Source organism: Rattus rattus, chromosome 2, assembly GCF_011064425.1.
Source record: "Rattus rattus isolate New Zealand chromosome 2, Rrattus_CSIRO_v1, whole genome shotgun sequence".
In the NCBI taxonomy this organism is placed as follows: Eukaryota; Metazoa; Chordata; class Mammalia; order Rodentia; family Muridae; genus Rattus; species Rattus rattus.
Window position 1 is genome coordinate 100,496,832 of NC_046155.1, and position 22,701 is coordinate 100,519,532.

Sequence of the window (22,701 nt, forward strand, 5' to 3'; positions counted from 1 at the left end):
GGATGATGTCTTATTTTACTGTATATCTAAATTTTGTGAACTATGTTAACTGTGAGTACAATAACAAAATTAGTTTTCTACCTCAAAAACTTAAACAATAATAATAAACAAACCTCTGAACACTGTCAATCTGAATGACTGTGTGGGGCTTCCAATCCACTCCCAGCTTGCTACTTTCTAATTCTAGAAAGTTCTACAAATAAATGTTAATTAATTCTTCCTTTCTTTCTACTTCACTGAATTCCTTTGCAACCAAGTCAGCAAAGAGCAGACACAGTTGGTACTTACTTGTACTTCATCTACTCGTCAACAGACTAGTAGTTACCTTCTACTTCATCTACTCGTCAGCAGACTAGTAGTCAGTCAACAGACTAGTAGTTACCTTCTACTTCATCTACTTGTCAACAGACTAGTAGTTACCTTCTACTTCACAAAGCACTTTTTCCTCATTCAGTCTCCATGACAGTAGTAGGAAAGGGAGGAATCACTAGCAGTAGTTAATGAATTGAATAAAAGAAAACGAGTATGTCTTTGTTTGAGATCTCACTCTAGGTTGACCTGGAACTCACAGCACTCTTCCTGCTAAAGTACTGTGGCCAGGCCCCTTGTAAGCACCATGTACTTTCTGTCTTGGATGAGAAGAGACAGGAAAGGAGGCTAGGTAGAATTCCAGGAAGAATAAAGTACCTAGTCTTAACTATAACATTTGAGGCTAGCCTGGAACTCTTTATTCTACCTTTGCTTCTGAGGAGCTGGGAATTCAAGCATATCCACAACAAGCTCGAGTCAGCTGTTGCTGCTTCACCCCTCTAATCCCAGCACCAGGAAGGCAGACAGGTGGATCCCTTGAGTTTGAGGTCAGCCTGGTGCACTAATGAGTTCCAGGACAGCCAGGGCAACACAGAGAAACCTGTCTCAAAAATCAGACCTCCCCACCCCCACCCAACCAAAAAAAACAAAGGTCTACCTATCTCTACACTACCACCACCAACCACAACCTTGGACTTACTGTTGTTGAACCTTGAAAGGTTTATTCCTATGTGTTTATGCGACATGTGTATGGACTCCCCTCAAGAGACAAAAGAGGGTGTAGGACTGGTTTGGAGCGAGAATTACAAGTAGCTCTGAGCCACCTGGCATGACTGCTGGGAACAGAACTCCAGTACTCTCAAAGAGCATCAAGTCTAATTGAACTGGCAATCCAGATTCAGCAAGAAATCCTGTCTCAAAAAATAAGATGTAGAAATAACAAGGTGCTTGGTGTCACACGCCTATAATCCTCCCACTCAGGAGGCAAAGGCAAGCAGGTTCAGCTTGGTCTACATAGGCAGTTTCAGGTCAGCAAAGACAAATAGTGAGACTGTCTCAGAGAAAGAAAAAAATATTCCAGGAGTAGTGGTCCACACCTTTAATCCAAGCACTCAGGAGGCAGAGGCAGGCAGACCTCCGAGACCAACCTGATTAACACAGAAAGTTCCAAGGTAGACAGGACTACACAGAGTCCATGTCTCAAAACAACAACAAACTCCAACCAACTAAATAAATAAATGAAAAAGGGGCTAGTGTTAAAGGAGTAATTAAGAAAGCCTCTGGCCTCTATGCACACACACACACACACACACACACACACACACACACACACACACACACACACAATCTGCTGACCTCTAACAGAGTCAGATGTGCAGATATCAGCAACCACTGTATCAAAGGAAGTATACCTACGTAATGAATAATGGTGATAGACATATTACAGAAGGATAAAATGTTTCCTTCACGAATAGGCAGCCTGAATTCAGATTTGAACTCAGAGATCATCTGCCTCTGCCTCCAGAATGCTGGGGATTAAAGGCTTGTGCCAGCACTGCCTGGCAACTTTAAGAATCTTTAGCTAATTAGAAAAAAAGAAAGGAAAGGAATGGAAAAGACAGACAAAAAGCTGTTTTATGAAATAAAGAGCAGGGGTATAGTAGAACCCTCTTCTAATTCAACCCTCCCAAGCAGCGTTTTAATCAGTGTAAAATCACTGTCCAAGATTAATGTCTTCAAATTGTGACCCAAACATCTATAAATTCAAAATTTATTTTTCAGTTGATCCATAGAGCCCAAACTACTTTCATAATAAAACTACAATGGCAGGCCTGGTGTAACCAATCTCAACTTCTAAGAGAGGCTAAGGCAATAAGATCACAAGTTTGAGGCCTATCTGAACTAGAGAGAGTTTAAGACAAGGCTAAGAAACTTTACACCCTAACTGAAAAAGTAAAAAGAGAGTGGGGTGAGTGGTGGCAGCACTCAGGAGGTAGAGGCAGTCAGATCTCATTTGAATTCAAAGCCAGCCTGGTCTACAGAGTGAGTTCCAGGTCAGCCAGGGCTACAGAGAGAAACTCTTCTTGGAAAACCAAAATAACAAAAGAGGGAGTGCCAAGTATGCACCAGTGAAAAAGCACTTGCTAAGCATACTCTGACCCTAGGTTCAATCCCCAATACAACAACAAAACAACAAACTAGAACCTAAGCAGCAATCAAGGCAATGGCCCCAAACTATTAGAACAGCCATTGAGTTCTTCACTGCCAACCAGTATAAAAAGTTTTCAAGGCTGGAGAGATGGCTCAGTGGTTAAGAGCACTAACTGCTCTTCCAGAGGTTCTGAGTTCAATTCCCAGCAACAATACAGTGGCTCCCAACCATCTGTAATGGGATCTGAGGCCCTCTTCCGGTGAGTCTGAAGAGAATGACTACTCTAATGACTACTGAAGAGAATGTGTACTCACATACATAAAATATCTTAAAAAAAAAAGTTTCACTGTCATCTATGACTGTCCTTAATGAACAGTAAAAAGTATTTATAATATTCTCAACATCTTTTTACTATTCTGTGTGATTATTTTTTGAAATTTAATGAGAAGTACTCAAAAGCACTTAAGTACACTAAAGCAGGGTTGAATCAAGGAAAAACACTTCTGCAATTACTTTAAAGAGCTCTTTTTTGTAACGAAATACTACTACTATCTCAACAAAGGAATTTGATAAACCATGGTTAAAATTCAAAGCAAAGCTGGGTGTTGGTGGCACATGCCAGCTTTGATCCCAGCACCTGGCAGGCAGAGCTCTTTGAGTTTGAGGCAGCCTAGTTTACAGACTGAGTTACAGAACAGCCAAAATCACAGAAACTCTGCCTTGAAAGAAAACAAAACAAAACAGACTTGAAGCAAAAAAGTCCAGAAGTTTAGAAATTTGTCTAGGAGCTTGTCAGCTACCACCCTCCTTTTAAATTTTATATTTTTATGTGTATGGGTGCTCTGCCTGCATATACATCTGTGGGCACAGAAAGAGTATCAGATTTCCAGGTATACAGTTATAGGTGGTTGTTACCATGTAGGTGATGGGATTCAAACCCTAGTCCTCTGGATCTTAACCACAGAGCCATCTTTCCAGCATCCCTTCATTTTTAAAATATTTATTTAACATATATGTCTGTATGTATGTGCCTGGTGCATGTGGGGGCCAGAGGAGGGCAATGCATTCCCTGAAACTAGAGTCGTAAGTGGTTGCAAGCCACTATGTGGATGCTGGAAATCGAAGCCACCTCTTCTAGAAGAGCAGCCAGTGCTCTTAACTAGAAACCATCTCTCCCCCACTTTTAAAGATGGTTACATGAATCCCAGGCTGGGTTTCAAACTGGATATGTTGTCAAAGATGATCTTAAACTTCTGTGCTAGTTGTTTCTATTGTCAACTTTACACAACGTAGAATCATCCGGAATGAGGAACTCTCCAGACTAGGTTAGTGTGCATTCATGACTGCAGAAAAATGTCTTGACTAATGCAGGAGGGCTCAGCTTACTGTGAATAGCAGCATCCTTATGAAGGTGGGTCTGGGCTATATAAGAAAGAGAGCTGATCATGAGCCAGTGGTCTAATCAGGAACAGCTTATTTCTAAGGTTTCTGTTTTGGTTCTTGTCTTAAAATTCCCTTAGCAGTGCACTGTAAACTGAAAGTGTGAGATGAACTAACTCTTGCCTCCCCAAGTCACTTTTGGTCATGGTATTTATTACAGCAACAGGAAAGCAAACCTAACTTTGATCTTCCTGCTTTGGCCTCCCAAGTGCTAGGATTAAAGGTCATGTCACCAGGCCTGTTTTATGAAATTCTGGGTCTAGAATCTAGGGCTTCGTGTATACTAGGCAAACACTCCACTAATCTACACTGCCAGCCCCTAGCTTCCAAATTTATTGTTGTTTTGAGCCAGGGTCTCACTGTATCCCTGGCTGGCCCTGGAATCCATCTATATACCATCAAACTCCCCGGGACTGATATTGAAGGCCTGTGTCATCACACCAGTGATTTAACTTAATCGAGAATACTGAAATAAACCTATATAGTAACAACTGTATATATATAGTAACTGACAAATCTGATTTGTCAACATACATAATTTGGTGAACCAATAATTTCCAAATCAAGCTGATTGATGTTATTAAATCAGGTATAAGATACAGTACGAAAGATGAACTGATGAATGCTGGTATAACACAGGACATAGATGTAATGATATGGCTTCTGAATCTGTATTATAACGAACCTTTAACAAGGCTTGAGTGTAGTGTCAATAGAGAATACAAATACCTGAAAAGGCTATTAAAATACTCCTTTCTTATAAGGATGGGTATTTTTCACAAACTTTAAAATACTTTGTCAACTGTTGCAACATAAAAGTTGACTAGTGTATCAATCTTTTATTAAGCCAGCTTTCTCATTGAATTTTAAATTATTATACTTGTGTCTTATTTTTCAGACAGGGTCTAACTTTGTAGCTCTGGCTGGCCTTGAAATTACAGATATGCTTGCCTCTACCTCTAAGGTACTGAATTTAAAGGTATGTCCCATCATGCCCCCGATTACTATTTATTTTAAATAGCCACTTCTACTTTATTTAAATTTTTTTAATTATGTATGTGTGTATATGCACTCGAGTGCAGTGCCCATGGTGGTCAGAAAGAGATAATTGGATCCCTTTTAGCTAGAGTTACACGCAGCTGTGAGATGTCTGACATGGATGCTAGGAACTGTACTCAGGTCCTCTACAACAGCAGTAAATGCTTTTAACTGCTCAGCTATCTCTCTAGTCCCACTCCTCCCACTCCTTCCTCTAGGGTCTCTCTGTGTAGCCTTGGCTGTCCTGGAACTCCCTCTGTAGAGCAGGGTGACCTCAAACTCATAGAGATCTGCCTGCCTCTGCCTCCTGAGTGCGAAGATTAAAGGCAAAAGCCACCACGGCCTGGCTAATTTTTAACACAACTGAATAAAATACATAATTTTAAAAAGTTGTTATTGTATGACTATTGTATTATTCTATGTCCCATCAAGTACATGTGGAGATCAAAGGTCAGTTCTGGAGTTGTTCCCTTCTTCCCATGCTCATGTGGGTTTCAGGGACTGAATTCAGGTTTCTGGGTTTATTTTTCTTATTTTTTTTTAAGATTTTATTTATTTTATATGTGACTCTCTTCAGACACACCAGAAGAGGGAATCAGATTGTGTTGCAGATGGTTGTGAGTCACCATGTGGTTGCTGGGAATTGAACTCAGGACTTCTGGAAGAGCAGTCAGTGCTCTTAACCGCTGAGCCATCTCTCCAGTCCCGGTTTCTGGGTTTATTATGGCAAACATTTTACCTGCTGAGCCATCTCACTGGCCCTGAACACTTTCAATTTTTAGAAGATTTAAGGAATTTAGAAACCACCAAGCTTGAGAGGTACTACCTTATACTATCACTATCTGCCCACCTCCTGTTTCACATCTTTCAATCTTCCCTACTATCTTCACCCTTACCTTGAACTTTTAATTTTAAAGACTAATTACACTTGGAGATGCTAGAACTATATACAACCTCCTGCTTCTACTGCTTATGTCAGTAACTCTCAAATTTCCTAATGCTGTCACAACATTTTAATACAGTTCCTTACGTTGTAGTGACCCCAACCATAAAATTATTTTTGTTGCTTCTTCATTAACTGTAATCTTGCACTGTTATAAATCATAATGTAAATATTTTTGGAGACAGAGGTTGAGGAGTTGAGACCCTGTTAAGTGGCTTAAGTCTTGGGATTATAGGCATACGCCACTCTCTATGCCTGATTCATAGGATGCTGGAGATAGAACCTTGGACTTCATGAATGCTAGGCAATCAATCAATAACTAATCTATATCACCCAGCTCCATAAAGTTCTATTTTTAAAGCTATAGCTGGGACATACCTTTAATCCCAGCACTTAGAAGGCAGAGACAGGCACATCTCTGAGCTCAAGGCCAGTCTGGACAGTCAGAGCTACTGAGAAACCCAGCCTTGAAAAGCAAAAGAATCAAAGAAATGCAGCCAAGCACGTGGCACTACATATGCCTGTATTTGCAGTTTCAGTGAGTCCAGGTCAACCTGGTACACTGTGAGACACTGTGAGATACTGTCTAAATAATTTCCAAACTAAAAATTATTCCCCACGGGGTTGGGGATTTGGCTCAGTGGTAGAGCGCTTGCCTAGCAAGCGCAAGGCCCTGGGTTCGGTCCCCAGCTTTGAAAAGAAAGAATAGAAAAAAAAAATTATTCCCCACAAAACTGAAGTATTAACTCTTTAATACTGCATGTAATTTTGAGTATCAGTATTCTGTACAACAGCTCCATTATTGTATATTTCTACAGCATCAATTATCATCAGTAAAATACAAAGGTATTACAAAGGTTACACAGATTACATTTAATAGCTTTTACTCCTTCCTCAAAAATCAAAGCTATTCCCTGACTTGTCTTATAGAAGAGAAAGATAATCTACCACAGAAACAAGAAGAGAACTATTCCCAAGAACAGTACTTGACAAGTTTTTCATGGAAAGCAGAGCGTGATGACACATACCACTCTGTACAAGAAAGGAAAAGGCAGAAGAAATTAGGAGTTACATATTAGGCTACATACCACGAATATTGTAAAAAAAAAAAAAGTTTTTAGACAGTTTATGAACTAACTTTACAAGTAAAGTAAGGAAAGAGCTTTACTAAAATGTAAGCAGTGATTTCACTCAGGGATATTTTTGATAATTTCTTGACCTTGGTAGTTACAACTTGGGCAGGAATGGCTAACTGCTATCAAACAGGTAGAGGAAAGCTGTTACATATTCTACAACTCACAAGAGATCCTCCAAATTAAAAAATTATCTCAATAATCTCAGCTGCTATTCCAACACAGCACACCAAAGTCTCATAAAATGCTTAATATCTGGCCTCTATTAAGATTTACATAATATATATACTCATATATACATATGTATACATATATATATATGTATGTATGTATGTATGTATGTATGTATGTATATGGGGGTGGTGGTGAGATGGAGTTTCTGTGTGTAACAACCCTGGTTCTCCTGAAGACAGATTTGTAGACCAGGCTAGCCTCAAACTCAGAGATCACCCTGTCTCTACCTCCTGAGTGCTGGAATTCAAGGCATAGAACTTCAGAATTTTATAGTCTTTTACTAGAAATTATTCGGTATTACAATACTGATGTCCTAGACTATCACCACACAAGTAATATTATTTCCCCAAATGTGAATTTGGTGGCCTTACAAGTATAATTAGATACCTAGGAGCTAGTGGCTACAAACCAAACCAAACCAAACCAAACCAAGTATTTCAGAAGTACACAAATATCTAGCCTGTTTCCTGGAGTATTTTTCAGTTTAACTTTTCTACATTTGTTCATTCACAAAATACAACTGAGTACCACCTATGAGCCACATTACCTAAACATAAAAAAATATAAGTATCTATCGTTTGTTTTTTGAGAAAGGGTCTCATTATGCAGTTTTGACTGGCCTGAAACTTTCTATACAGACCAGGCTGACCTCAAAGTCCCAGAGATCCATCTCCCTGTAACTCTGGAGTGCTGAGATTAAAGGCACGCCCATCACAGCTAGCAAGAAAAAAACTAACCCCCCAAAACAACAACAAAAACCAAAAAAAAAAAAAAAAAAAAAAACCAAAACCCTAAAAACAAAAAACCCTAAAACCAAAAAACCAAAAAGACAAAGAAAAACCCCCCATAATCTAATAAAAAGACAAATAGCTAATATGTAAAATGTGTGCTAGAAGCAGAGATTAGCTAAGTGCTATGGAAGCTTACAAGGGAAAGTGTGCCAGAAAAAAAAAAAAGCTTCCCAGGTGGTGATGCTCAAACTGAGAAAATGGTATAGAAAACACCAGGTTACAACTTTAAGACTTCAGCCCTCTTCTGTGCTTTTGCATTATTTGTTTTTAGGTTTTATGGTTTATATAAACATCAAAGTTACAAGCTAATGGACATATTCAGATCAAACTGACAACTAACTTCATCGAATCTTAAGTATTTAATTTTATCATTGTACTTCCCAGTACCCCTAATATGGTCACCCTCATTTTTTTCTTCATTTTATTGAAATGAATTTAATTATTTCTTTTATCATATGTGTAAGTGTCTGCACTTTTGTGTATGCACTAGTTCTCTGGCTTCAATTTTCAAAACTGGTCACATTACAGGCTTGCACCACATCTATATTGGTTTTATTCCCTTGGCTTTTTGAGGCAGGGTCTCTCTTTGCAGCCCTGCTGTCCTGGAACCCAGTATGTAGAGTAGGCTAGCTTTGGAATCACAGAGAACCTCATGCCTTTGCCTCTCAAGCGCTGGGATTTAAGGTGTGCACTTTCAAGGTTAAAGTCTCTTTCACTATTTTTAAAGGTTCGTTCTCAAAAGTCTATGTTAAGTCTGGTTGTGATGGCAAACACCTTTAATTACATTACCTCAGCGGTAGAGGCAGGTGGTCTCTTTTGAGTTTGTGGCAAGCCTGTTCTACATAGCGAATTCCAGGCCAATCAGGGCTTTGGAATGAGAGCTTTTCTAAAAAAAAAAAAAAAAAAAAAAAAAAAAGCAAAAATAAAAAGTCCACATCGGTACTACTAATCAAGTTACCTTACTATATAAAAGCGAAGATGGTTGCAGCTAAACTACTAGAACTATATTGAAAACTATGTCAAATGTCTGTGTCCTTCCCCCTACCAAATAAAGAATTGCCAATATTGGAAGACTGGAACATACAGGAAGGATGGAATAGTATAAAAATTCTACTAGACCTGAGTCAAGACTCCTGGGATTTCTGAATCCTGTCTCTTACTCTACCTCCCTCCCTCCCACCTGCAAAGCCTCTGTACGTGACGCAGACTGGGGGTGATTGACAATTTAAAATGCTTATGGCTACAGTAATTCAGAAATTCAATCTTTCTCACCTAGGTTTACACGGAACAAAAAGAACCCTTCATTCCACTGACCAGACAATTGTCATTGTCTTAAAAAGCCAACGCAGTTCTGACTCACTCAACCCCTCTGGTTAACCCTAGACAAAACGCGTCCTGTAGAGTGGTCGAGGAAGTGATGGGGAGACCTCACTCAAGTCCCCCAAGGCACCACCCCGCATGGGCCAGCCTACCACGGGCTGCTCACCTCCACCCAGCGAATGAATGAGTAGCACCGGTGAGAACGAGGTTCACTCAGAGTGGGCGGCCACCCAAGACCCCCCAGCCTACGCCCCACACAGTTGGATCCCCTCCACGGGCCTCCGGAACCAGGCCACAGGGCCGCGGGCCCCGCCCCCTCACGCAGGCCCGAAGGAGCGCGCCCGGCACGAGACTGGTCGGCGAAGAGGGCCCGGGTCGTCCGGCGCAGATGCCGGTACAGAGGGGATGATCTACCTGCCTAGCCCCGTCAGCGCTCCCGACTTACAGCGGTGTGTCTGGAGTGAGAGCCCAGGTCCTTCCGTCACCCGCCGCTCACCAGAGCAGCGCGCGACCGCCAGGAAACCGTCGCCGCCGCCGCCGCCACCGACCGCCGCTTCGGGCGCAGCGCGTAGAGGCCCGACTGCGTCACACGCCGTCTACCGTCAGAGGTCGGCCCCAGGCGCTCCGCCCTTGGCGGCCGGGCATTGGCAGGCCGGTCCGCCACTCGAGGCCTACCCCGTTATTCATTGGGTGACGAGCGTTTTGAAACCGAACGTGAAGGCGGTCTCTGATTAGGAGTGGAGAGGAAGAGGAGGGGCGTAAGGAATTGCGGGAGAGGGGGAAGAAAAAAAAAGGAGGGACTATGGGGAGGGACGAGGAGTCCACTCTCTCTGCGGCAACGGTTGGCTGAGAAAGGGTCATGACGTCACACAGGGCCCTCGAAGAGGGCAGGTGAGTGGCTAGAGTAGTGAGCACCAAACAGCAGTGACGTTGTGTTCAGACCCCGCCCCTTTCCTTGGAGCGCGGAGACTCGCTACGGAAGCTTCGGCCAATCAGAAGGAAGGCCCAAGGATGATATGGTAATTGTTCTACCCTTCTCTAGCTCCTTTCTGCGGGCAATGATGGGAAGGTTCCTTGGCCATCTAGCTAGCACTTGCGGAGCTGGAGAACCCTTCCCGGAGACCCATCAGTCCACAGAGCTTGTCTGCAGACACTCCTCTCCCCACTGCTCTTTCCAGTGCAAGCCAGCCCTCGTACACTTTTCCCTCTGAATCTCTAGGGTAGACCTGAGCCATGGACTTGCCCTACAGAGCTTGATCCCAATGAGCATTCTTGGCCCTTCAGCCTCAGCTGCACTTTCAGAACCTGTACTTGTTCTGGATTTCTTGCGCAAATCTCCCTCCTTCTCCTGGACACATTTGGTAACCTTAACAAGTCCGGGTGAAGTCAAGACCTTGTTACTTTGTATCTTATTTATTTTCTGTTCTGTGCTTCCTCCCCTGGTCTGGGTCAAAGCTTCATTTTCATCCTTTCGATGTTTTTCCTCCTAGGACCTAGCTAAGAGCAGAGGGGTGGACATGTTCTAGAAACCGGACCTCTCTTAATTATGAGGTCTCACAGATAGCAGGAGCTGTGCTCAAAAGAGAGGGTACACGCTACTTCTCCACCACCTCCTGGGGCATCAGTATAGAACTGAAACGAGATTTGTTAAGAATTTTAAAAGGGGATTGGGGATTTAGCTCAGTGGTAGAGTGCTTGCCTAGCAAGCGAAAGGCCCTGGGTTCGGTCCCCAGCTCCGAAAAAAAAAAAAAAAAAAAAAAAAAAAAAGACATTGCTCAAGAATTTTAAATGATTCCTGCAAATAAAAACAACTTGAAAGGGCTGGAGAGATAGATGGACTCAGCTATTAAGAACATTGCTGCTCTTACAGAGGTCCTGAGAGTTCCATTCCCTGCAACCACACGGTGGCTCACAACCGACTATAATGGGATTTGATGACCTCTTCTCATGCAGGCATACATGCAAAGAGAGCACTCATATACATAAATAAAAAAATCTTAAAAATGAAGTGGTGTCGGGGCTGGTGATGTAGCTCCGTTGATACAGCGCATGCCTGCCAGTTCAATCCCCAGCAACACATAACTGGACATAGAGGTGCACACCTGCAGTCCCAGCATTTGGGAGGTGGAGGTAGGAGGATCAGAAGATGACAAGACAAGGTAAACACTTTCTGCCAAGCATGTTAATGAGAGTCCATTCCTGGCTTTGCATAGTGGAAGGAAAGAACTGACTCCAGAAAATTGACCTCTGACATCCACACACAGTCCATGGCACAAGCACACATACACAATAAATGCAATAAAATTTTTAAATAAACTGGTGTGAAGATAAAATAAGACAGTGAATGGAAAAACATATTGTTGGAATTCGGTATATACTTGAAAGAATAGTTAATGTATAAATTGCATAACAAAAAGCTAGTTTGGGGCTGGAGAGATGGCTCAGTGGTTAAGAGCACAGACTGCTCTTCCAGAGGTCCTGAGTTCAAATCCCAGCAACCACATGGTGGCTCACAACCATCTGTAATGAGATCTGATATCCTCTTCTGATGTGTCTGAAGACAGCGACAGTGTACTCACAAACATAAAACAAATAAATCTTTAAAAATAAAAAAGATTTTAAAAAAAAAAGCTAGTTTCTGGGGTTGGGGATTTAGCTCAGTGGTAGAGCGCTTGCCTAGGAAGCGCAAGGCCCTGGGTTCGGTCCTCAGCTCCAAAAAAAAAAAAAACAAAAAAAAAAAAAAAAAAAATAGTTTGAACATCCATCTGCAGCCACCACCCCCAAATCGCTGTCCAAATTCCATGCTTTTCCATCACTCCTCCTCACCTTTACTGTGAATCAGAAAGTCATTAGCAGGTGGGGGATAGTAGCCAAGGTCTGTAGCTCCAGCTCTCAGCTGAGGCAGAACGTGAAGCTGAAAGGCACCCTGGAGCACAGGAAACTGTCTTTACAGTGATGTTCTTGCCACCATCCCAAACCTCTGATTTTTTGGTCCTTCAGTCTTCAAACGCAACATTTAAACCTGCCCTAAATATGGTACCTACGTGTGGTACCCACTACACAGTATTCCCTCCATAAGTGATAGATGTCTTTTATTCTTTAAAAGTGGGACTGAGCATTTTAAATGTTTTAAGGCATGGGTTTTGAAATGTGTCTTAAGTGAATCAGCAGGTGAGTATATTCAATTTAAAGTACTCATAGACGTACAGAAGCTGGGATTCTTAAATGGCTTGTACTTCTAGGAAGACTGGAGAAGATCTATTGAAAGAGAAATGCTTCAGTGAGGAGGACCATGATGACTTCGAAGTTCCTTATTAAGTATTATTCTGGTGAACATTGTAATCTATAGCTTTTCATCCCAGGGACCCCTCATTAGTAAAGCCATCAGTTTGGAGCCAGGGCTTCCTACTCCCCTGACCCCACCCACCCACAGTCTAATTGTTATAATACCCCTTAGAGTTACCATCTTTCTTCATCCACTATTTTTTTTAATTTATTAGATATTTGTTTATTTTTGGTTTTATGAAGGCAGGGTTTCTATGACAGGCCGGCTGTCCTGGAACTCACTCTGTAGACCAGGCTGGCAGTTAACTCACAGAGATATGCCTGCCTCTGCCTCCTGAGTTCTGGGATTAAAGCTGTGCACCACCACTGTCCCGGCCATTCCTTCATCCACTGTAAAGACAAGCAATTGGGGGATGCTCACAAGATCCTTCCAACCCAAGCCTTGTCGCAGGCATTAGGAGCCCAGAGATTTCCATAGCCCTGTATTGAGTGACTCTGTCCTAGGAGCCTCTATCCTTTCTCACACATGACTTGAGACATTTCTATGCAGCTATGAAAGATTAGTGCTCAGAGAAAGGACTGATCTGTGGAAACAGTGGAACCATCAAGGTGCCATGGTTTTGGACTGATGGCTCCAGGTTTCCACATGGTGCAATGGAAAGCACAGCAGAGCTTGAGTCAGGCAGAGTGAAGGTCTATCTCAGGGCTGCAAGTGTTCAGACTTGGACAAATTACTTGTGCTGTGTCACGGCTCCCTTATGTATGAGTGATAAGCCGTGAAGGTCAGAGTAGGTAACAGAGCTTGCCAAATTCTGAGATCATGCTTGGCCCACAGTAAACATCAATAAGTGTTGATTCTCTCCTCCTCTACAACTTGATAAGGAAGGCTGAGGTTTGTAAGTAGCATTCCATTGGATTTCAAGAAATTCCATGTGAATACCTTTGATGTTTGAATATGTATGTATTGTCAAGAATTTATTGACATAGTCAGGACTTTACCTAGCATTATGCTACGTTTTTTTTTCTTTTTTTCTTTTCTTTTTTTTTTTTTATTCATTTATTTCATGTATGAGTACACTGTAGCTGTCTTCAGACACACCAGAAGAGGTCATCAGATCTCATTACAGATGGTTGTGAGCCACCATGTGGTTGCTGGGAATTGAACTCAGGACTTCTACAAGAGCAGTCAGTGCTCTTAACCGCTGAACCATCACTCCAGCCCCTGCTACGCTTTTTTCTATTTGTCCAATTCTACTCCTGTTTCTCTTATTTATTTTTCTCTTATTTTTATTTTTAAGTTTGTGTGTAGGTGTTTTTGGGCACATGTACTACATGCATGCATTGCTTACAGAGCAGAAGAAAGTGTCTTAATTCTTGGAACTGGAGTTATAGATGATTGTAAGCCACCCAATAGGTGCAGAGAATCAAACCTGGGTCCTCTGCAAGAACAGCAAGTGCTCTGAACTGCTGAGCAATCACTCCAGCCCCTCTCTTTTCTTTTTGTTTTGTAATAGTGCTTTCTTTTTATTTCGTCCCAGTTTTTGGCTGGATCTGTTGTTGTTGTTGTTGTTGTTTTTGAGACATGGTCTCACCCTAAGTCATTTAGAACTCAGTGTAGACAAAGCTGGCCTCCAACACATAGTGATCCATCTGTCTCTGCCTCCTGATTGCTAAAATTAAAGACATGTGCTATGGTGCCTGGCCATGGATCTTATTTTAAGTAAATGTAATTTATACAAACTCTAACTCATTCTTTTAAAGTGTATAGCTTAGTAGTTTTTAATACAGTAAAACAGTTGTACAATCATCTCAACTATGTAGTTTCAGGACAGTTTTTTTTTTTTTCAGGACAGTTTTTATAACCCCCTAAAAAAGAAGTCCTACACCCTTTAGTAATTTAGTACCTTTGCTATTGAGGCCTAGCAAGCACTCATTAATCTCTTTCTTACATTGACTTACTGTAGCTATTTAAAGTAAATGAATCATAAAATCTATGGCTTTTGTGTCTGGTGCTTTCACTTAGGATAATGTTTATAAAGTTCATTGGCATAGATGGCTCGTCTCAATATATCGTTTCTTTTTATGGCTTAATACTGTCCCATTATATGTGTATACCATCTTCTGTGTATGAATCAGTTAATAGAAATTTGAGTTTCCACTTTTAGCTATTATAGAGAATACTGCTATGGATATTTGCAGTCAAGACTTTGGTAGACATATGTTTCTGTTGCGTTTCTACCTAGGAGCTGAATTTGGAATACAGATAAATGGTAACTGTACTTAACTCCTTCTATGTCAACTTCTATGTCAACTGCTTTGATTATAATTTTTTTGGTGTTCTCAAGATCTATACTTTTATGTGTTGATTTCTATTTGCTTTTTTGTTTTTTTTTTAATATTTATTGGTAGGTGTGGTGGCACATGCCTTTAATTCCAGCCCTGGAGGCAGAGGCATGTAGATCTGTGAGGTTGAGTCAGCCTGGTCTACAGAGAAAGTTCTAGGACAGCTAGAGCTGCACAGAGAAAACCTGTCCCAAAAAACTACAAAAATATTTACTTATGTCTGTGTGATTGTCACAGGTGCTTGTGAACCATCTTAATGTCGGAAACTGAACCTGGTCTGTATCTTAATCCCTGAGCAGTGTCTCCAGTCCAGATCGCATCTGTTACTATTACTATCATCATCATCATCATCATCATCATCATCATCATCATCATCATCATCATCATCATCATTATTTAGCAGCAGTAGTGTGTAGGCATACATGCCATTGCACACAGAGACTAACTTACAGGAGTCTCTTCTCTCCTTCCACCTTCGTGTAGGTTCCCAGGATCTGAAACAAGGCATCAGGGTTGCAGAGCAAGTGTTTTGACCTGCTGAGCCACTTTGCTAGTCCTAATTTTTTTTAAATTTGGGGGGCTGAAAAGATGGTTCAGGGGTTGAGTACTTTTATTGCAGTTGGGCAGTGGTGGCCACACTCTTTAGTCCCAGCGCTCGGGAGACAGAGGCAGGTGGACTCTGTGAGCTTGAGGCCAGCCTGGTCGACAGAGCTAGTTCTAGGACAGCAAAGGCTACACAATGATACCTTGTCTCAAAACAAAACAAAACAGAAAAACAACAACAAAGTGCTTGCTGCTCTTACAAGGGATCCAGCTTCATGAAGTCTGTTAACTCTAGTTCCAGGAGTCTGATATCCTCTTCTGATCTCTGTGGGCATGCACATGGTACACATACGTAAAGCAGGGAAAATACACACACACATACACTCACACACTCACACACATGTATGTATATCTCATGATGAAGACTCCCACTCTGTACCCATTGCCAGCCTAGAATTCACCATGCTGCTCTCACTTCCTATTCTCTTTCGCACTATTATTGCTTTAGTGATTGCCATAGATATTATCACATGACTTCTTGATTTAGCAAAGAGTCATGCTGTTAAATGCCTTCATAGGAAGAGTGGAATTCATTAAGACGAAAGTGCAAGGTAAGAATATTCCAGACCAGATGAATGGGGAAGCACAGGTAGCATCAGGAAAGCACTCATCATATCCAGGATTGCAACCCTGGATTTCATTCTAGGAGCAACAGAAAAGCCAAAGAGAGTTCTTTAGAACAGTGAAGATTCTATTATTATTTGTCTGGGTGTATTTGTACCCAGGGTGTATTTGTTTATTATTTTTTTCAAGACAGGTAGCCCTACCTGTCCTGGAACTCACTCTGTAGATCAAGGTAGTCTTCAGCTCACAGATCCACCTGCCTCTGCCCCCAAATCCTGGGATTAAAAGTACACTCTAGGGGCTGGAGAGATGGCTCAGTAGTTAAGAGCACTGTCTGCTCTTCCTGAGGTCCTGAGTTCAACTCCCAGCAACCACATGGTGGCTCACAACCACCTATAATCAGGTCTGGTGCCCTCTTCTGGCCTGTAGTTGCATACATGCAGGCAGAAAGCTGTATGATGTATACATAATAAATAAATAAATGTTTTTTTAAAAAAAAGTACGCTCTACCGTGCCTGCTAACTTTTTTTTTTAAGGAAGAGGGGGCTGAGATCAAAGGCATGTACCACCATGCCCAGCAAGTCTATTGTTATATTTTTAGATCTTGTGTTTTATGAGTGTTTTAATATTTTTGTGTGATGATATGCATTAAACAGGCTTCTTACATGCTAGGGAAGGGTTCTATTATTAACTAAAATCCCAGCTTGAATCATTTTTTTTCCAATCAGGTGAACTAGGTTTATAGTAGTGTTTTGATTTTTTTTTTTTTTTTTTTTTTTTTTTGGAGTAAGGACATGTTGTATTCTAGGCTGGTCTCGAGTACACCGAAGCTGTTTTCAGACACAACAGAAGAGGGCATCAGATCTCATTACAGATGGTTGTGAGCCACCATGTGGTTGCTGGGATTTGAACTCAGGACCTCTGGAAGAGCAGTCAGTGCCCTTAACCGCTGAGCCATCTCTCCAGCCCCAAGTGTTTTACCAGAATGTCTATCTATGCATTACATGGAAAAAGTGCCCATAGAGGCCAGAAGAGTATCAGATGCCCTGGAATGACAGGTGATCCTAAGATGCCATGTGGTGCTAGGAATTGACTTAGGGTCATCTGGAGGTCAGCCAGTGCTTTACTCTCTGAGTTATCCCTCAGCCCCAGAGTGTGGGCTTTAAAACCATCCACGAGGGGTGTCTTGATCCTGACAAAGATGTCTGGGAAAAACAAAACTCAGCAGCTTAGGAAGAGCATGGTTTCCTTTGCCTTTCAGTAAGGCAGGGCCACTGTTGGGCCTGGATGTCTAGCATTGCCTGTGTCTCTGCCTCCATCTCTTCGCCTTCCCCAACCTTGCTCTCTTCACCCCAATCACTAGCAATTGCTCTTAAAAGGCATATCTTGCAATTCCTAAAGGGCTGCTAGATCTGTTTCAGTACCATCTTTAAAACCTATCAAATATTTCCTATGCTCTTACTCTATTCTTTTGCCTGCATTATGCTGAAAGATCAAGCAATCGATTAAGTGGGGGTTGCCTCCTTAAACTAGCTCCTGAACACTTGAGAGACTGAGGCAGGTGAATTGCTGTGAGTTTGAGACCAGCCTAAGCTATATAGTAACTTCTAGGCCAGTCTGGGTCACAGATTGAAACTGTCTCAAAGAAAAGTAAAAGAACTTCCAGAAGGGTGGGGTGGGGTGTCTAGACAAGGAATTCATTTGCTACTTTGTGGCCAAAGTCCTAAAAACTTGATAGAATGTTTCTAATGTTACAATTGTGGAGAGATAGGCAGGTGATTGATTATAGGACATAGGGAAAAGGAAAAGTTTCCTGGAAGAGGAAGATAAAGCTAGAGTCTAAAATCTAATTGCTGATCTACAGGGTGACTAGATTACAAAAGCGGTTGAGCACCACACTAAGGAATTTATCCCTGCTTATAAAAGCTATGGAGAGCTACTAAATATAGTTGATTAGCAGCAAAGAAGGAATATGGTCATGCATTAACAGGAGTCATGGTTGCTGCACACCTTTACTCCCAGCTCTGGGGAGCCAGAAATAAGCAAATGTCTATGAGTTGGGGCCAGCCTAGTCTACATAGTCAGTTCCAGGTCAGCCAGTGCTAAAAGTTAGAACCTTCCAAGGCTAAGTAAGTAAATAAATAGATAGATAGATGATAGATAGAGGCAACAGGAGGGGCACCAATTTAAAAGCAGTTACTCAATTACTGTCTTTGCAGAGGACCTGGGCTTTCTTCTCATCCCCCTTATGATGGTTCATAACTCCAGTTCCAGGGGATCCAACAGCAGCTTCTGCACAGACATGGCGTACATGCATATGCTCAGTCACACATTCATGCACATAAAAATAATCCTAAAGAAAGAATGTGATATCAGGAGTGATGGTACATGTCTATTTTCCTAGTGTTAAGAGGCTGACTCAAGAGGATTGCATGAGTTTTAGGTCAACTTGGGATATGTAACAAGTCAAGCCCAGCCTGGGATACACAGTGAAACCCTGTCTTAAAAAAAGAAAAAGGAAAAATAATGTTTTTAATTCTCCTGGTATTACTGTGTCCGTCTGCTAACCTAGGTCTAGTCCTGGAAGCTTCTAGCCTCTGTACAATCTAATCTAGACCTAGAATGTTTTTGGCCCCTGATACTGCTGAGTAAGCTCACCCTTTCTGGTTCTTTCTGAGCTCTGGCTGGCTGGTTCAGCTCTGGTGTTCTGGCTCAAACTCCTCTCCAGCTGACTGAATCTTGCTTCTCGTCTTCCGACTGATGTTCTAATCTATTCTCTGGTTCCTTCTGTCTTTAGCTATGTTGAACTTGTTCTCTCTCTGCAACCTGTTTTTCTATAACTGCCTGGTAAAACGCACTTTCTCTGCACTGCTCCTTCAAGTAGCTTTCCTTTCCTCTCACTCTCATGAGAGTTGGTCCTATTCTATCAAATCATTCTCTGACTCTCACTTTGTCTGCCACTCAATTAGACATAACGTTCAAACATGGGTCTTTCCCTGTACAAATTAACTTTACCTTCATTGTTTGGGACTAAAGGTGTGTACTAAGAGTGTGTTTGTATTCCAGACAAAGTAGCCATATTGCTGGATTAAAATTGCTCTACAAAGAAAAGCAAAAAATGAGCCAGTAGAGCTCACTGGTTAAGAGCACTCACTGGGCATCTAATGGTTCTCAATTCAACTTCCAGCACCCACAGGCAGTTCACAACTGTCAGATGTCATCTTTGTGTGTACTGTACGTGCACGTGTGTGTATCTTTAAAATGTACATATAGCCTATACATAAAATTTATATATATAGCTTTAAGATATACATTTATTCTTTAAAAATGAATAGAAATTTTTAAAAAGTCATAGTTAACCCTTGAGGATGGCAGGGAGACAAGAAATCAGTGAAGAGCTCTTATAGGAAATCTTTTTTTATTATTTTATCTTATAGACTGATGTTTTGCCTATATGTATGTATGGGTACCATGTGCATGCTTTGTCCCCTAGGAGACCAGACAAGGGCGAAAAATTTCCTTGAACCATAATCACAGATGGCTATGAGTCACCACGTAGGTGCTAGAAATTGAACCCAGGTTTTCCAGAAGAGCAGACAGTGCTCTTATATTGCTGAGCCGTCCCTTCAGCCCCGTGGAGCTGTTCTTGACACATCAGGCTATATTTTCTTTTCTATCCCCCACTTTTACACTGCCCTCATGCTGCTGGGTGTGGAAATATATTTGTGAACACTGAGTCTGTTTGAAGGGGTGTGTTATGAGGGTGCGCACAGGGAGATTGGGCGATAACTGTGGATAAACCGGGCATCAGTGATGCTATTCAAGGTACAGCCTGTTTAGGGTATTTCCAGATCTAAGCAAATCCAAAGGAGAACAAGAGCTACCTGAAAATATCAACCCCAACTGCTACTTGGACAATGAACAAATGCCAATTTAGGAAGCACTGAATGCCTACTGGTTGAGGGGAGATTGGCGGTTTAATTGCTCATTCATTTTCTAATGCTTTTTTAAAAATTTAACATTTACTTATTGATCTGTGTGTGTTGGGGGGGTGTGCACATGCATGTAATCACCTCATGTGTGGAGGTAAGAAAACAATTTATAGGAGTAGGTTATCTCTATCTTTCTCTACCACAAAGGATGAGGTGGTCATATTTGACAGCAAGTACCTTGCCATCTTGCCACACATATCCCCCTCCCCTTTCTCCTTTTTTCCCTTGTGAGGCACAACAATCAAGGCTGGCTTTAAATTTGCCATGTAACCAAAGATGACCTTGAATTCCTGGTCCTCCTGCCTCTGCCTCTCTATACCACTGACATCACAGGCAGACGGCACCTCACCCATTAACTCACCTTATCTGTATGGGCGATTTCACCAAATGTACCCATCCAGTTATTAAGAGGATCAAATGGAGGAATATAAGTCTCTGGCATGTTGTAAGAACACACTCTTCCTGCTGCTTCTTACATAAACCAAATGGACAGAAATATGCTCAAAGGGGATCATCCACCACTGAGTCCAGAGAAGTCTTAGGATGAGTTCCAACCCTAGCTTGTATGTATGGTTGTGACAGCCTTCACGTATTGAGTACCTTCTACTCACCTGCCACTGTGTCTTACTTCAGTTCTCAAAATGCCTTGTGATATCCCTTAATCCATTTTTCAGACAAAGGAACAGACTCAAAACTAAGAGATGAATGGTCCACACTGTAGAGATCCCAAGAGAATCAAATGCAAGATCAGAGATCCTCAAGCCAGACATTGGTAGAAGTTTAGAGACTAAAGGACCCAACTGCAGGGACCAGCATTTAGGGCCACAGGAACAGTAAGAAGTCCACATAGGGAGCAAGAGCAAGGATGGGATGGGGCTAGGAGACAAAAAAACCCCAAGACAGGAAGCACAAACCTAGGTACTGAGACTGGGTAGACAGGGTCATTTTAGTAAAATTTTAACCAGTTTATTTGCTCTGGAAACCTTCAGAACATGGTAAAGAGTTCAGTCAAGAAATGTAGCGTCTGGGGCTGTGAAGGCTCATCTGGTGAAAACTGACTATGAAAGCCTGATAACCTGAGTATTAGCCCTGGAAGAAACAGAACCATGGGAGTAATAGCAAGCCAACTTCTGAGAGGTTTGCTCTAGCCTCCACATACAGGCCATGGCATGTGCAGGACACACACACACACACACACACACACACGCAATCATATACACACAATAACATTTTAAAAAACGTATCTGTAGTGAGCTTGGTGGTGGCACACCTGTAGTCCACATACACTTGCTTTGAGATCAAGGCCATTCTGGACTACAAAGCGAGTTCAAAGACTGCCTGAAAGCCTGTTTTAAAAAAAAATAAAGGAAGAAAGGGATTGGTAAGATGACTCAGTGGGCTAAAGGTACATGCTGGTAAGCTTAGCAGTATGAGTTTGATGTCAAGGACCCATGCAGTGAAGGAAGGGAGCTGACTCTCTAAGAATGTCCTGTGGTCTCCACAGATGGGCCCTGCCTCAATACAGGTGGTGGAGCATGCCTTTACTCAGGAGGCAGGGAAGGCAGAGCTCTGTGAGTTCCAGGCCAGTTCTATCCTTTAGAACAAGTTCCAGGACAGATGGAAAGAAAGAAAAAGAACAATAGCTTTTTACAGCAATCCCCCTTTTCTCTAGTCTTGGAGCCCAGAGAGTGGGTCTGAGATGCTTCTCTCTGGGTCCCCCCATCATGGCTCAGCCCAGTACCTGTCACAGAGAGAACCTAGGATGAGCAAAGCAACAAGGCTAAATCTAGGGGAAAGAGCGCTTGCAAGTTAGTCAGCACGTTTGAAGCTGTTTCCCATTCTCCAGTGTGGCAATTAGAGCTACCCTGTGGGGTTGACTCTATATAGTGATTATTGGAATGACTTCAGGCACATGAGTAAGTACTGTGCCTTCTCTAGAGAGTTTTCTACTTGGTAAAGTGGGGGATATTATTCAATTCTTTCTTGGTGAGGGCTTTAACTTAGTTGGGAGAATGTTTGCCCAGCAGGCACCAAGCTTTGATTCCCAGTCATCCAGAAACCATGGATTAGTGATACACACTTGTAGTCCTACACTCAGAAGTAGAGGTAGAAGAGTCAGAAGTTCAAAGCCATCCTTGGCTACATAGCAGGTTCGAGGCCAGTGTGGGCTACATGAGATTTTTGCCTACTCTTTTGAGGGGGAGGAGGATACTATATTTTACTTTGCGTGTGGGAATGCTGGTGGAGATGAGAGGACAACTTGTGGGAGTGAGTTCTCTCTTTCCACTCTATTTCTAAGGATTGAACTAAGGTTATAGGCCTTGGTAGCAAGTACCATTAGTCACTGAGGACTATCTCATCCACCCAGAGTCCTCACTGAACAAGCCATCTCACCCACAGGAGACGTGGTTAAAAAAAAAAAAAAGATCTATTTTATTTTTATGAGGATTAAATAAGTTAAATGCAAAGTAGCATTTGTAGCAAATGTGCCTAGGATATACAGATTATCAGAACGTGTGATTATTGTGAGAATTTAAGTAGGATTTAAGCGGAG

The 22,701-nt window shown here is 41.9% G+C and overlaps 2 protein-coding genes across 7 annotated transcripts in view; one reads left to right on the forward strand and one right to left on the reverse strand.

The window, feature by feature from the left end:
* Nup98 (nucleoporin 98 and 96 precursor) overlaps window positions 1-9,916 on the reverse strand; it is an 88,534-nt gene extending 78,618 nt beyond the window's left edge. For 3 of the 5 annotated variants that reach the window (XM_032893131.1, XM_032893130.1, XM_032893127.1), the window contains exon 1: window positions 9,806-9,916. The gene's annotated coding sequence lies outside the window, so the exon portion shown is untranslated. Of the gene's footprint in view, window positions 1-9,526; window positions 9,664-9,805 lie in introns of those variants that run through there. The other 2 variants (XM_032893129.1, XM_032893128.1) reach the window with 2 other exon arrangements.
* A 246-nt stretch (window positions 9,917-10,162) lies between these two features.
* The window catches only part of Pgap2 (post-GPI attachment to proteins 2), a 28,005-nt gene continuing 15,466 nt past the window's right edge, over window positions 10,163-22,701 (forward strand). The window contains exon 1 of one of the 2 annotated variants that reach the window (XM_032893134.1): window positions 10,163-10,379. The gene's annotated coding sequence lies outside the window, so the exon portion shown is untranslated. The remainder of the gene's footprint in view (window positions 10,380-22,701) is intronic. The other variant, XM_032893133.1, reaches the window with a different exon arrangement.